The 15,248-nt window shown below is 37.8% G+C and overlaps 1 protein-coding gene across 8 annotated transcripts in view; it reads right to left on the bottom strand.

The window, feature by feature from the left end:
• The window catches only part of ST7 (suppression of tumorigenicity 7), a 277,885-nt gene that overhangs the window by 144,838 nt on the left and 117,799 nt on the right, over nt 1-15,248 (bottom strand). The window lies entirely within an intron of this gene.

Genomic DNA, 15,248 nt, shown 5'->3' with positions numbered 1-15,248 from the left:
GGAAGGTGTTCAATAGTTGACCAGTTCCTAAACTGTGCTGAAATACATCCTGTCACTAGATATGTATGGTATTACAAACAGAGCGACTATTTTAACCAACACACCAGACCTGTCTACATCAGGGATAGGGAAAATGCAGCCTGCAGGCAAAATCCAGCCCACTGCCTGTGTTAGTAAATACATTTTATAAACACAGCCGTGCTTGTTAGTTTATGTATTGTCTATGACTGCTTTCATGCTACAACAGCTGAGTTAAATAGTGTAACAAACTGTACAGCCTGCAAAGCTGAAAATATTTACTATCTGGCTCTTTACAGAAAAGAGTTTGCTGACCCCCCGTTTACCTTAAATAAAAGCAATGCTTCTCTGGTATTTTCTACTAGAGTCCTTCTAATGGCAGAAGAAAATAAGAATATATTTCAGGGGAGTTATGAGCCTCACTTAAGAAGCAAAGGTTTAAATGACTGTTTGTCCCCTTACATCATTTGGGAAGTCGATCAGTATCCCAATAATGCTGCCATTCCTCAAAACTTTATAAAAATCCTAAATATAGCCTAGCATACCTCCTTTTCAATATTCTCAACTCTGGTAAGTATTAGTATGTCAAGGGTAGATTTTTACTTTCAGTAACATGCAAACTGTGTATAGCCCAAGCTAGTACCAGCATTAAGTAGTCAAATTGGGTATATCTGGTTTTTATCATGGATAAATTATAACTACCTATTAATGAAGTGGGTGTTTCTATATGAGCATTGAACTGGTTCAGTTATCAAGTGTGATGGTGAGATTTTGTGTGTCAACTTGGGTAGACTACTGCCCCTAGTTATTAAATCAAACACTAAGTATTGCTGTGAAGGTTATTTTGTAGATGTGATTAAAATACACAATCCATTGACTTTAAGTAAAGATTATCCTAGATAATCTGGGTGGGCCTGGTTCAAGCCATTCGAAGGCCTTAACAGCAGAGCTGAGGCTTCTCTGATAAAGAAATTTGACCTGCAGACAGCCACTTCAGCTTAAACACAAGAGTTCCAGCCTGCCCTTTGTGATTAATGGCCCACCCTACCCATTTCAGACTTGCCTAGCCAGCCCCCAAAATCCTGGAAGCCAACTCATTGCCTCTTTCTCTCTCTCTCTCTATTTCTGTCTGTCTATCTCAGTGTATGTGTGTGTAGCCTACTGATTCTGTTCTCTAGTGGAACCCTGGTATATCAAGTCTAAAAATGTTTCAAAAATAATTTTAGTCATCTTTTACAATTGTCATTTTAGAGAATACCAATTCCTTGGATAAAAATAGCTAGCTAGAAATGAAACTCATTACTGTACAGTCACTCCCTATTACATCTGAATTCCTCATTTCACTCTGGCAAAACATAAATTCTAAAAGAATAAAATCACGTTAAACAAAAACTACTTTAGAGTACTGGTTTCATTTCAGGTGTCACTGAAGTCATAAAAATCATTATGTCTCAGATAAACTATGGTAGTAAAAAGATGAATGAAATGATTAAAATTTCTGCTACAGGTCGTGCCAAATCACACTTAAAATAATTTCTATAAAAATTGTAAAGGAAATGATTAACACATTGAAAAAATTTAATAAATTGTGGGGAGGCATCCAAAGGTTTCCTGGATCTAAAACATCAAAAAGATGAATAATTTGACAAGCATTTAAAATTGAAGCATTCAGACCTGCCATGCATATATTATTATCCTGACCTTAAAAAAGATTAGTAAGAATGAGAAGAAGCTCATAGGGCCATGTTAGGTACCTACTGTGAGCTCACTAAACAGTAGCTATTACAGTTTCTACATTTTAAAGTCAAAATTTTATTCTAGTCATATAACTATTGTTTTAATCAACATTTGGGGTAAACCCTTTTATATTTTCAAGTTATAATTCTTTTGCTTTTATTTGGAAATAAAATAACTAATATAATTTATTTTCTCTTCCTAGAGTGAGGTCAGCTAAAAACAAGAAAGAAATTTAAAGCATCCTGGGAAGTCATCATATCCTTTTTCTCCAAGAAAATCTAGTTTTGCTTGTTTCTGTGTATCCCACGACACCTGTGTTTGACCATGTTTTTCACTTTGGATTTGGATTTTGGTATGATAAACACAGTTCCAAACAATCAATGGATAGAAAACTCAATGACATAAATAAGGGTGGTATTAAAATGTGCAGAATAGGCTTCCTCTGCACAAATATGGTGATTATTAATATATATTCAACCAAAATATTTAAGTACCTAAATGCAGAATGTTTAAGGCTATTATCTATTTAAATTAAAAGCCTGAAATTTGGAATCTTCAAATTTACTTGCTAAAGTCATTCTAAAAATCTGATGGGTTCTTTCTCATCCACTCGTCAATCCCATAAGTTCGTACATGTGAATTGAGCATATGTTTGTTGTTCTTTAAAAATCACTACACATGTGGGAATTTAGGCTAAGGAGATAATAATAGGTATGTAAAAATATTTATCTTCAAGGATATTCAGCAAAAATATATCTATAAATATATTATTTGCAAAAGCCAAAAAAACTAAAAACTAAATATACAACAAGAAAAATGGTTAAATATTAACTATCTATATGATAGAATACTATGCAGCCATTAAAAATCAAGTTATAAATGACAGGAAAATGATCACCCCATTTTAGTTTAGAAAGCAAATTATATAAGTGTGTGTAGTTTGACATCTTTTGTTTAAAGTGTATACATTATACGTTAGCTATCTGTATAGGTACATAAACATAAGGACCGTTTCTGTAACACATATATCACTGAAAAATGGAAGGACAAATATTCCAATAGTGCTCACCTCCAAATGATAGACTGTAAGTGATTTCTTTTCTTCACTACAGACTTGAAATTTTCTACTCTATGTACTAGTGGTGTATTTTAATCAGCGGGAGAAAAGGTTTCTAAAGCATGACATAAAACTAGAATCCATTAAGTAGTTCTCTTTGGAGGATAGAATTACATGGAACTTTTATTTTACACACTTTTTCCATTCTCTCTAGTCTTAAATATTCTTAAACACACTTGTTTTATTTTGGTAACAAATAAAAGCATATATAGCTTTAAAAACAATCAATACAGGCTATTTTGTAAAGCAGGAATTTAGGGGAATTTTCAAAAAATATTTCAGTTTTATTTTAGTTAAAACAAGTTATTTAAGAATAAGTTGACAGAATAATAGCAGCAATAACATCAAGAACAAAACCCTCCTATCTTAAAAAGTTTTTCTAAAAGAACCAATGAGAAAAAGTATTTATATGTGTATATGTAATCTGAATTCTAGTTTTAGAAAGATAGTACATGAACATGAAACAATTTTTACTGTTTGCTACAATCACAAAATCCTGCATGAAATTATAGTTGTCCCTCAGTACCCATGGAAGACTGGTTCTAGGAATCCCCTCACCCTGTGGACCCCAAAAGCAGAGGACGCTCAAGTCCGTTACATAAAATGTCATAGTATTTGCATATAACTTATGCACATCCTTCTGCATACTTTAAACCATATCTAGATTACTCATAATACCTAATACAATATAAATGCTACATAAATAGTTGTTTTACTCTATTGTTTAGGGAATAATGAGTAAAAAACAAATGCTGTACATGTTTAGTACAGACATAACCATGCATTTTTTTCAGAATATTATTTTCAATACACCATTGACTGAATGAATCTGCAGATGTGGAACCTGCAGATTCATGGGGCAGACAGCATTTGTTTCAGTGCATTTATGACTATATATGAATAACACATAGATTTATTCAAGAACTTAAAAGAGAATGAGAGGCACTTAGGAAGCCAACAACTCTGACTTAATATGAGCAGAATGCACCCAAGCACTATGCTCCCCCACCCAAGCACTATCCTCCATCCTCCAGTGTCACAGTGGGCTGGTGTCATGATTTAATTGCTGAGTTACAGCTAATTATAAGGTAAATGAAACACTAAAAGAGAATTCACCCCAACCAATTAACTAACAGAGTGGTTATTAATTGTACTGGAATGTCCTACATATGCTAATTCAAACTTTATCACCCATAAAGACATCCATACAACCATGACTCTTTTTGTTCTATCCTTTTTCAAGCTTTATAATAGTAGAAATGACCCTGATGCAAAGCATCTATCTTGCTACCATGTAGCTGACATTCAGCTCCGTCCAGTTCCACATAAATTTCTATGCCTCACTCTGGGTTTTAAGCAGTTACCTAAAACTGCATGATTACTGCATGGTAACAAATTAATAATAGCATAATAATTACATTAGAAAGAATGAAAGTAACATGTTAACTTGGATTCACAATGCTTATATTATAACCAAATACATGCTATTAATCTGTGTCACCAGATATATGGATTAATTAGCAACTATAGCAATGCTCCTAAAACTAAAGTTGTAAAAACATAATTATAGTTTTTGAAATCTTTGCTTTTCTATTCTACTGTTAAACTGTTAAAATGCCCAGCTGCACCTTCTCAACATCAAGGAGTTACAAGCTATGCTTTGGATTTGATGCCAGTTGTATAAAACTACTACGTGAACATGGCTGCAACTATGAGTTCTTCTCCCTGTCCTTCAGTCCCTTCTAGCCACATGGAACCCTGTTTCCTAGAAAAGATTTAGGGATCAGATTTGTTCTCTCTTGGGCTAATAGCTTAATGTCACTGGGTAAATTTTTCTTATCTATAGATTGAGAGATTTGAACTATAAGGCTCTTTTCACCTCTAAGACAAATGACAACTCCAGCATAGCACTTAAGTGAAGAATCCAAAACCTTTTGCAACTCATATCCCAAAGGGCTAATCTCACTAATAAATAGAGTTCTTAGCAATCAATATCACATTCCAGCCTGGGGGACAGAGCAAGACCCTGTCTCAAAAAAAAAAAAAAAGAAGGAAAGAAATCAATACCTCTTTCACAACAGAACTCAAACCCACAGTGATTACATTGGCAAAAATCCAAAAATTTGATAACATAGGTATTTTTTTCAGGTTTGCTTAAAATGAGGCAAATCCGCATGCAGCCTATAATAACTATTATTACTACTACAACATATTATTCATTCTAAATGGTTAAACTCAATGAAATTCTCATCTGGAGCTATTATGGCTTGCATTATAACACCTATTTAACACAATGTCTGCAGTAGCATAAAAGCAGAGTTACTGGATTCCTAAATGTGACTCTTTCCCTGGTTTGAGGACAGTCCTTTAGAATCTTCAATAAATTTGTATGCTAGCCACACCCTGTCATAGACGTATATGTTATACTTCTACCTTCCTCTAAGTGATGTTACAGAAAATAATAAGACAATATTTATAAATCACTGAGAATTCCTGATGATGGGGACAGGAGGCAGATAAATTCTAGGCAGAAAAGGGCAGGTCCATGGCAAAGCCCTGCCCTCCAGCTGAAAAACCTGAAACCAAGGCCCAAAGTGAGAACTTATATCCCTGTTTTCCCACTCAAATGTTCCCTTTTCCTAAACTGCCCATGGTCTGCCCCACCCCGCATCCTGTGCCTATAAAAACCCCAGACTCAGCCAGCAGAGAAAGGAGAAGCCTCTGGACATCAGAGACTATAGCTGGACATGGGAGAAGTGGCTTGACTTCAGAGACACAGCCTGACAACGTAACTTCAAAAAAGAACCTGGCTGGAGACAGCCAGACTGGAGGGGAAGATTATGTAGCCCCCTGTCCCCTTTTCAGCTCCACTTTCCACTGAGAGCCACTTTCATCATCGAGAAAAATTCCCCACATTTACCATCCAATTCATTTGTGTAAACTTGTTTCTCCTGGGTGCTGGACAAGAGCTCAGGAGCCATGAGTGCAGATACAAAAGACTGTCACACTGGCCCTTTGCCCTCACTGGCAGAGGACAGCCACCTCGTGTGAAAGGCTGGAGGGCCCTCTGAGCTGTTAACACTTAAGCCATACATGGATGGCAGAGCTAAAAGGGCACTGTAACATGCCTCCTGGGGCTTCAGGAATTGCAGGGATCCTGCCTGGATGCTGCCACAAGGCCTGCACAGAGTTCGCTCCTGCCAGTGCCCAAAAGTGCTCACTCCAGCTCCTTTACCCACTCACCTGGGTGCTCCCTCCCACAAGGTGTGGAACGCAGTGGGTCTGAGTGGAGTTTGATCCTGCCAGTGCCCAAGTGGCCAGCTGACTCCAGTGCTCATGCACTCCAGTTCCCACCTTGTTTGCTCGCACACTCCCTCCCATAAGGAGTTGAGAGCAGCAGGCTGAGTAAACAAGGCACCTGTTGCGAGTCCCACAAAGGGGTCAAGGAAATATCCTGCCTCACTAGTAAGAAATACTAAGAAGTTTTGGGTGTATGTGTATACATACACATATACTGGATTGGCTAATTTGTAAATTGGTATCCTGATCAGCTAAATCCCAAATTGATAATCTGGAAATGAAAAATCTACTTTCAGTTTCACCACAGATTTATCAAGATACTTTCTGTACCACCTTTGTTTTATAATCTATTTTTTAAATTGTTACTGAAACACCAGAGGTTTGGTGTAAGTCCTGCTGCTCGCCACACAGAAAGCCAATCATTAAGGTGGCAAGCATTGCCAAGGAAGAAGGCTTTAATCAGGTGCTATAGCTGAGGAGATGGGAGCTCAGTCTCAAATCCATCTCCCTGACTGACTAAAACCAGGAGTTTATATAGCAGGTAAGCAATGTAACAATGTGTAAGAAACCAGGAAGTTGGGAGGGGCAAAGAAGCAAACATGGTGAATGAGGGGCTCTCTTGGCATATGGTGCAAGGATCTGGTTTCAGTTCTTTGGTACTTTGTGTGAGAGGCCTAAAAGTAGTTTCCTGAGGAAGGAACTCAAGAGAAATCAAATATAAGTTTCAACCTTTTTAATGCCAGAAGGGTCAATTTCTATGATTATCAAAAAGAACAGTCTATGGGGCAATTGGGCTGGTTTCAAAATGAGATATCTTGAAATTCTCTCATTTTTAAGAAAGATCAGGATAAATTATTGAGTTATGGGAATCCCTTGCAATTTATGAAGCAACTGTTCTAGAAAACTCTAAAGGCAGGGAAATGAGAGGATGTATGCTCTTCTCCAGCTCTCTTTTTTCACACTGGTTCAGGCCTCACACAGACAGGCCTGAGAGCAGGAAAAAGTACAATGTGGAGGAGAGCAAAGAAACACATCTTTCCTTCTCTCACTTCTTCCTGACATCCAGAGCAGTGGATGGCAGGGAAACAATGGGCTGTGCTGAGAGGCTGAACTTCTTAGTCTTCCAATTAGTCCAAATATCTTAATTTGGGAGCAAAGAAACGTGTAGCCACTACATTACCTAGCTCTACCTCCCATTCTAATCCTTCTCTATCTACCTCCACTCCTTTATTTCTGTAGGTACAACTTCTACCTTGAAACACAGTAAAAATTGTCACTATGTTGAGTTCAATGGCATATAATATATATTCAAAATAAGAAAAAATAAACCTTTGAACTATGAGTGCTTACGAACTTAAGTAACATTAAGGATACTGGCCATTAGTATAAATTTTCATGAATAGGATATATTTTAATAGATTTGCAGTATGTTTTAGAGTAATTATTTTCATCTTTATTCTTCACAAAAATCCTTAGGAAGGAATAAAAATTATCCTCACCATATTAGCATACCACTGGTATCACCTGTATCAACAAAAGAAAGTTTTTAAATATTCAGTTACTTGGATTTAAGCTAGAAAGAATGAACAGCACCCAAAACTACTAAATTCACCCACTAATTGTGATAGCATCCAAACTGTGATAGCGTCACATAGTTCAGCTGCAATACTAATTAATTTGAAATTATTCTGTGAGATTATATATCTGTACCAGAAAGAGTACAAATACAAAAAGGGCACTATTCACCATTGCACCAGTACTTACTGGCAAACAAACCTGTCAACTAACTACAACTCAGTGTCTTAGGAGAAGCCAATCCCATCTAATTTTGCAGGGGTTCTAAATAGAACACCATCGTTTATGTTGTGGAGTGCTGGTTTCCTTAACTTTACCTGACAGAACTACAAAGATTTAGGAGGTTTAATCTCTCAAAATCTTATTAAAACAAATCCTATTACTCTGCCTCATTATTTGAAGTCAGTGTATCTAACGACTTTTCTTTTACATGTACTAATCAGGCCTGGCCACCCACAGATATTTGTAAATTGCATTATCTTCTGTGTAACTAGCTCACAGTGTGTGGGGTGAGGGGGGTCGCCATAAACAGTTCCGGTGTGATTTACTTTTCCTAACTGCCAAAGCACTCTCTATGAGGGGGAAAAGATCCGCTATCTAAACAAGATAGTAGCTTGTTTTTGTTTTTTGTTTTTGAGACAGGGTCTCACTCTATTGCCCATGCTGGAGTGCAGTGGCACAATCTCAGCTCACCGCAACCTCCACCTCCTGGGTTCAAGTGATTCGCCTGCCGCAACCTCCCAAGTAGGTGGGAGTACAAGTGTGCACCACCACACCTGGCTAATTTTTGTATTTTGTATTTTTGTATTTTGTATTTTGTATCTGGCCTCAAGTGATCCACCCGCCTTGGCCTCCCAAAGTGCTGGGATTACAGGTGAGCTACCATGCCCAGCCTAGATTAATTGTATCTAGGAAATCATATAACAATATCTAGTTTCTATATTGCTAGAGCACAAACATATAGAACGGCCAGTTTAAAGTGCCTAGTGTAATTTTTTTCTTAATTTCAAAAGGATTGAGGTCAAAAATCCAATTCCATGATCTGCTAACAATTTTAACTATTATTTTTTCCACAGTGCTTAAAACAATACTTTAAGAAATGTTCAATATTCCACGAGAACAATATCCACATGACATGAAAAGAAAAGTCTAAGTTGATTCCTGGAAGCTGGGAAAGTATGTATTTTATTTGTGTATTTGCTTAACAAACATTTATAGGGCTAATTATAGGCCAGATACTTTTCCACAGATTTTTAAAATATTATTATTACTCAATTCTCATAACTACTCTCTGAGGTATGTACTACTACTGTCCCCCTTTTACAGATGGGGTAACAGGTATAGAGAAGTTAAGGACTTAATCAGAATCATACGAGTAGTCGGTAGTAGAAGCAAGATTTAAACCTGGGTAGTTGGGACCCAAAGTTTGTGCCCCTAACCACTCACACTGCCCTCCACAACAAGCTGCCTCTTTTCAGGAGTATCAGAGACATGTTGCCACTTTAGGCAGTTATTATTCAATAATTGTGGAACTTCCTCAGGATAGATGGATGAAAACAAAAGGCAAACGAAGTATATCTGTCCCTATAAAGTATGCCTAAGGTGTTTGTATCATTCATCTGAACAGAGTTCTACACTACCATGTCCCAAAGTTCCCTTCACTAACATATTATGTAATATACTATGATTTGAATTTTCCTTAATATACCATGAATGGCTTTTTATTTCTAAATCTATCTCATTCATTTAATACTCCACAGTATTAGATTGTGTAGAGGCCTACAGATGTGGTTAAATAGTCTATTGATTTCTTCAGTTGTTATTACTGATTTTATTCTGCCTTTTTTACAGGTCTCATTCCAGTAACTGCTTAATATCCCCTGTCAGTCTTCTTCAAAGGCTGAAGCCAGCCTCTGCCTGAAGCGCAGCCTCAATCTTTCCTGTCTGGTGCCAGCACAGCTTGCCTGGACTTCTGAAAATTGCAAGCCCTTGCTCCTAGCTAGTCACCACACTCCCCCTTTCTTAGTTGCAGATTCCCTCTTGCTGTAGTTTACCAGGTGCCTTTATTGCCCCTCATGCTTGTGTGCCACTTTGGACTTAATCTGGCACACTTAACTCCCTTCATCCACGCCTGAAGCTGGACAAGCTGAAGTGACTGCATCACTTTCTCAATTCTGGCTCCTGCCCACCAGCCTTGCTCTGCTAGGAGGAATTAGCTCTGCCTGGCCAGAACCCAAGAAGTGACAAATCAAACTCGCTCAATAGGTGGTAATTAAACTTCTGGCTCTAAAGCCCAGAATAGGTTGTCGATGGGATTTCACAGTGGCTCCCTGACACTAAGCAAGGATATAGTTCTACATCCAGTTTTAAATCTTAAACTCTAATAGGATCCTCAGAAAAGACAGTAAAGACTAAGGCCAAAAAAAGTTGTTTTAAGGGGAAAATGACAGTAAGTACAAAAGATAATCTGGGGAAGACCTGGCATTTCTGAAATCAAAACATCTGTTACTAAGTGGATCATGACTGCTTAGTTTCTAGGTGAGCTGAATAAAAATACTAACTGAACAATGATGTAGGTTGTTGTCAAATCTAATCAATTTCTTGTTTGTTTGTTTGTTTTTCCATCAGTCTAGAATCTTTAAGTAAGCCATTCAGAAGATGCGATACTATAGAACGATACCAACTGAGGAATAGAGTGGAGAGGAAGGGCTGAAGATGACTTCAGAAAAAGGCCTGAAGCGTGAAAAATGTTGATCTCACTCACTGATCTATGCTGTATTTCTTTTAAGAATGTATTACTATAAATATCCTTTTCTTCCCACATCCAATCCCTATTACTACACCAAATACTTGTTCCTCTAGGAAATGTGAGGTTGAAAAAAATTTCCCCCATTAAATGAGAATTATTCTGCTTATGACATTAGGATATATGCTCTCGCTTTAAAAAGAGGAGGCTGTTGAATTCATCATTTGAGTATATTAAATAGATTGTGGAAGAGTATTATCCTCCTGGAAACCTCTTATCCCTCACTCTCATACCACGAGGGATTGCCAGTTAGGTCTAATGACCAATAATATCCACAGCCATAGGTAATCAGAAGAGTTTCTGGTTTCTCTAAAGTGGAAAATAAATTGCTGCCAAGTCAAACCAAATAGCATAGAGTTTTGTATGATCTGCCTCTAATGCTTCTCTGTGTAAACATGCTAACTAATGACATCTGGAGAACAAGCTATGTCATGCAGCTTCCTCAGTGATAACTTTTTAAACACCTGGTTACAGATCTTTATCCAAGGGTGTAACTGAGTTACCTCGCTCCTCAGCCCTAAGCCACCTTGTCAGTTTACCCCAGTGTGCCATACAAATATTACTTTCTATATGTGCCATGATATGGAAAAGGTTCGGAAGGCCTGAATTAATATTTATCAAATATCTTACTTTGGCAAAGCCCATATTTTCATATGGTGTCTTTGAAGAATAAAAACATGTTTGAGCTGGAAAGATCCCAGATAACTTTTTCCCAAATGGGACTCCTTCAAGTCTAAGTTCCATAGAATATTAAGAGATGTTAAATTAATTGGGAGAAGGAATTTGAGAAATACTGGGTTAAAGTTTAAAAGTTTTTTTTTTTTAAGTGCAGGATGTCTAAGACATTCGGATATGCTGAATGCAGTGTCATTCTCTAGCAGGAGGGTGTAATACAAATTAATATTTATTTAAAGATGGAGCTTTTAAGATAAAGTTTTTCTGTTTTTGTTTTTGTTTTTTTTTTGAGACGGAGTCTCGCTCTGTCGCCCAGGCTGGATGGAGTCCAGTGGCGTGATCTCGACTCACTGCAAGCTCCGCCTCCCGGGTTCACGCCATTCTCCTGCCTCAGCCTCCTGAGTAGCTGGGACTACAGGCGCCCGCCACCATGCCCGGCTAATTTTTTGTGTTTTTAGTAGAGAGGGGGTTTCGCCGTGTTAACCAAGATGGTCTCGATCTCCTGACCTCATGATCCGCCTGCCTTGGCCTCCCAAAGTGCTGGGATTACAGGCTGGAATATAGTTTTTTAGATGGTGGTGAAATGCACATAACATAAAATTTACCATCGTAATCATTTTTAAGTGTACAATTTACTACTGTTAAACATGCTCACATTGGCCGGGCACGGTGGCTCACGCCTGTAATCCCAGCACTTTGGGAGGCCGAGGCGGGTGGATCACAAGGTCCAGAGATCGAGACCTTCCTGGCTAACACCGTGAAACCCCGTCTCTACTAAAAATACAAAAAGAAATTAGCTGGGCGTGGTGGTGGGTGCCTGTAGTCCCAGCTACTCCGGAGGCTGAGGCAGGAGAATAGCGTGAACCCAGAAGGCGGAGCTTGCAGTGAGCGCGGAGCTTGCAGTGAGCAGAGATCGCGCCACTGCACTCCAGCTTGGGCGATAGAGCAAGACTTGTCTCAAAAAAAAAAAAAAAAAAAAAAAAAAAAAGCTCACATTGTTGTGCAACCAATCGCCAGAACTTTCTCATCTTGCAAAACTGAAACTTTATACCCTTTAAATCACAACTCTCCATTTCCCCCTCCTCCCATTCCCTGACAACCACCCTTAGAATACCTTTCGCAAGTAATCATTCACAAAATATAATTTGGAAAATGGTGCTTTATATTTTATGGTTCATCATCTCATTTTACAGATGAGAAATGGGCCTGAAGATGTTAATAATCTGTACAACATCACAAGTTAACAGTGAACCAGGTCTTGAACTCACTGGACTTTAAGTCTGGCCTCTTTTCACAACACTTGGAGTAGAAAGCTGAAACAAGCTGCTTATTAACCAAATTCCATCACCAAATGTCCTGAAAGTTATTTGTATCTATCAGGTCCATTTCAAAGAAAGGACTAAAATAATTTTCCCTACAGCCATGCTGAGTCCACGATTCTCCAAAGCAGCTACATATAACATCAAGAAGCCCCAATTTAAACATGCCATGCCTTTCTAGAGCATCAATTTCATTTGATGATTAGAAAATTAACTGTTTTATATTAAAGTAATCATGGATATATTGCAGGCTAAAGTGCAAAATTAACCTAATTTAAAAGGACTTCAAGGGTACAGTGTTTCAGCAGTGAGCTGCTTTTGCCTGTGGTCCAGCTGCCAAGGGCATCCATTTCCATCTCTGTCTCTAGAGCTTTTGAGAAGCACTGAACTGAAGGGAAGAGCCTCAAATATACAGTAGGACCTGGGGCAAAGCTCAACAGGGGCACTCTGGTAACCCATAAACCAAACTGTGCTTCTACATGCACCTGGTGGGTTCATATCAATTACTAAAGCTCTTAAGTACTTGTTTCTTGATGAGCACCCAAAGTCTCCACAGAAGTAACAAGTCAGGGGGATCTTCCAGTTAATAATCAACCAAAGGAACACAAAAAGGAGTGATATTGTCTCTTGCTAGACATCAAGTTTATGATGTAATGGGACAATTGACAGCAGAGGGGAAAAACTGAATTACATATCAAGCTCCTATTTGGAATGTCCATTGGAAAATGGCATTTAAATTCCAGTATTTACTTCTTCTTTCTGCAAAATCTACATCCAGAAAACTTAAAATAGTTATACTGTATGCCCATTTAAATTCATTGTTGCAATGTACTTACTAAAATTCAGTTATATCTAATCATATTATAATAAAAAGTGAAAAATGATTTCCCCTGTCTTCTGAAAATTGTCCAAACAGGCAAGCCACAATCTTTTAAAAATAATTCTGCAAAGGGAGGAAGGATATGATACTTTGATCATTAAGTTTTAAATTTTCGTCTACAGGCTACTGTCAACATTCTAAGCTTTTGAAATTACCAGCAGATTTTCAAATACAAAATATATAGTGATAATATTCTTTCCTTCATTTTAGCTGTGCTGAAGCAGCTGGCTTGAAGCAGCTGGCAATCCAAGAGCAAAATGCAGCAGAGTGAAGCCAAGCACCTCCTTGACTAGTATCACGTGCTAGTGCAAGGTCGGCTTTGGTTCCACTTGGCATTTCCTTTTAACCTGCCTCAAAAGATCCCTTCTCAGAATATCTGCATCAGTATGTTAATCCTGGCACTGGGTTCTGGGTATTCATTCTTTCCCCAGCTGCTCACTGTTTCACACCCTCTAAAATCATGGCTCCCCATGCCAAAATGAAAGGCAAAATGGCATATTAAATACACAGAGAATGAGTGCCATGTAAGGTAAGAGGCATGTGCCATGAATATTAATGTAACCCAAGCAATTACAATCATTTGAATCTACTTCCTGTGATAAAAGCCTATACAATGAGAGCTGGCACACCACGTCAGCTGCTCACTGAACAGAAAAGGATGCAGTTAACCTTGGCGAAGGTTAGGAAGCTCTGTTTTAGTCACTAAAAGGAGGACTTCATTTTTCTAATAGAGTAAGAAACAACTCTGGATTCCCAACTCCCCAAGACAGCCAATTATTTTCAGGAGCACTGCTCAATTATAAAAATAACTTTGAATTTGCATTAATTGAAGATGTGTAACATACTGCAGATAGGTGGCGGTAAAGTAGAAAAACGTAGGATGAAACAATTTGTGAGAAAGTTTAAATCATTCTTAGCCATTGCTAGTTAATTTGTTAACAAATTACTCTGTACTTTGGTAAGTGAAATAATATAATAGTAACAAAAACAACTTAGTGCTAGATTGGAGCCACTACCTACCCTAAGACATAAAAAGGAAATGCTTCTTATAAAATGAAAGAATAGTGAAAAAGAAAAAAAAAAGAAGAAAATATATAATTCATTATTTTTGAAATGTGCATTTATAATACAAATAGTATTTACCAAAATAAGACCAAGCATCCTAAACTGTGAACCCTACAATAACACATGATGTTGCCCTTTACTCTTTATAGCATAACTGAGGTTTCCAGAGGCCTAAATTATCAGACCTGCCAAATCTTTCCATGTACATCTAAAAGAAAAAAGAAAAAGAAAAACAACCTAACAAAACACTAATATGTAAGCATGAAATAGAAAATAACAGGAGCTTTGCCAGCTTCATGAAATTTCTCCATAGGCTATATCCCAGCTCAGCCAACACCATGTCAACAAATATCCACTGGATGCAGAATGAAATGTCACTGTGTAGAATTTAAGAGAATTTAAGGGAAGCATCCTTGCTAATAAAGTTGAGACAAAGCACTGTAGCTGAATTGTCTGTTTTGGGTACGACAAAGATTGTATGTGTCTTTGACCAAACTTCAGTCAGGCTCCTCAAAATCCTCTTCCCAAGTAGGTCTCAACTTTTAAACTTTGTGTCCATGTTTGCATCGTCCAATTATTGCAAAAATCTTTAGCCACAATCTCCCACCCTTCTGGTCACCCTCAAAATCTGACCAAATTCCCCAACCCCAACCATCCCCCAGGAGACAGCTAATTGCTCTGGTCCCTATTCAGCCAGACTCCTGTTAGGTCATTTTATCTTCTCAGTAATTTTCAATCCACTAACACACACCTACC

This window comes from Nomascus leucogenys, chromosome 13 (genome assembly GCF_006542625.1).
Source record: "Nomascus leucogenys isolate Asia chromosome 13, Asia_NLE_v1, whole genome shotgun sequence".
NCBI lineage: Eukaryota > Metazoa > Chordata > Mammalia > Primates > Hylobatidae > Nomascus > Nomascus leucogenys.
The sequence above is the reverse complement of the archived record's forward strand: the minus strand, read 5'-3'. Positions and strand labels throughout refer to the sequence as shown.